The sequence below is a fragment of the Dermochelys coriacea genome, chromosome 4 (genome assembly GCF_009764565.3).
Source record: "Dermochelys coriacea isolate rDerCor1 chromosome 4, rDerCor1.pri.v4, whole genome shotgun sequence".
Classification (NCBI taxonomy): domain Eukaryota; kingdom Metazoa; phylum Chordata; order Testudines; family Dermochelyidae; genus Dermochelys; species Dermochelys coriacea.
Window position 1 is genome coordinate 93,196,396 of NC_050071.1, and position 1,810 is coordinate 93,198,205.

Below are 1,810 nucleotides of genomic sequence, written 5' to 3' on the forward strand. Positions count from 1 at the left end.
GGGGCTCCGGCTGTAGCTAGGAGTCCCAGGGCCTTTAAATCACACCAGAGCTACCAGCTGCCAAGGCGGCTGAGAGCTCCAGGGATAAGGGGCAATTAAAGCGCCCGGGGCTCCAGCCGCCACTACCGCAATGGAGCCCTGGGCCCTTTAAATCACCGCTGGAACCCTGCTGCTGCTACCTCATGGCTCCGGCAGCCGGGCTTGGGGGGCAATTTTAAGGGCCTGGGGCTCTGGCAGTGGGTTGCCCCGGGTCCTTTAAATCACCACCTGAGCCCTGCTGCCGGAGCCCCGGGGTAGTGGCGGAAGGGCTCCAGCAGTGATTTAAAGGGCCAGGGGCTCCGGCCGCTGTGGGAGCCCCGGGCCTTTAAAACTCCGCCCAAACCCACTGCTGGAGCTTGGCGATGATTTAAAGGGCCTGGGGCTCCCCGCAGCAGCTGGAGCCCCAGGCCCCTTAAATCACAGCCAGGGAAGCCGGTCCAGTCTGGCACGGCATACTGGCTCTTGCTGATACACCGCACCGGCTTACTTTCACCTCTGCTAGTTTTATATATATATATATATATATATATATATATATATACACACACACACACACACACACCCCACAGGACTCTTGGCTCATTCAGTGCACAGTTTGGATAGTGCTCAGTGACTGAGGCAGCACCTAATATAATGGGGCCTTAATCCACTTTGGAGCTTCTGGATGCTACTGTAAGACCAATAAAAAAATCAATTATGATTTTCTTAAAGATAAAACATTATGTAGGTACTAAGTATCCTTCTTACTCCTGGCTCAAGGCCTATAAAGTGATATTTGGGCAGTACACAGATTCCTACAAGAACAACAGAAGCATTTAAAATCTTTCCTTTAGTGTCTGCCATAAAGAGCACCTGAGACATTCACAAAGGGAGCACACAAATAACTGCAATTCAAAGGATGAGTTATTCTAGATGGCCACTCAGAAGAACAAATCATTAATAAAAGAGTCTTGAATTGTACTCTAGCACTACCAACAACACAAGCTAAAAATGGCCTCAAGGGACTCAATTCTAACTGTGAGAAACCTTTTACATACATATTTTAAACACCAAAGACATGTCAAAATATAAAATGTCAGAAGTCCACACAGCCCCATAGTAAAATGCTGATAAACAAGATTAAAAATGTATTAGCTGTCGCTTGCTTTTAAAAGGGAAGATGGCCTAATGATTAGCCTGAGACACGCAAGTTCAGTTCCCTGCTTTGTCACAGGCTTTCTGCATGACTTTGGGCAAATCATTTTGGTTTCTCTGTGCCTCAATGGGAATAATAGTACCGACCTGCCAACCGGAGGTGTTGTGAAGATAAATACATTAAAGATTGTGAGGTTCTCCGATACCATAATAATAGGGGGCCTTATAAGAACCTTAGATAAATTAGAGACTAGATAGCCTTATTCAGACGCTCTTTTCATTCTGTCTGTGACAAAACTCTCCACCCTTGCAGGGATAGATTCCCCTCTTCTGCTAGCAGCAGCATCCTCAGCTACAGAAGAATCTGTGGTTGAAAGGAGATCAACAGAGAACCAAGCAGCAGCAGCACGGCTTTGGGCCCAACTCAGGAAAGCATCTCTATTCAGGAATCACAAGTAGCAGCCGTGTTAGTCTGTATCCTCAAAAAGAAAAGGAGGACTTGTGGCACCTTAGAGACTAACACATTTATTTGAGCATAAGCTTTCGTGAGCTACGGCTCTCTTCATCAGAAGCTGTAGCTCACGAAAGCTTATGCTCAAATAAATGTGTTAGTCTCTAAGGTGCCACAAGTCCTCCT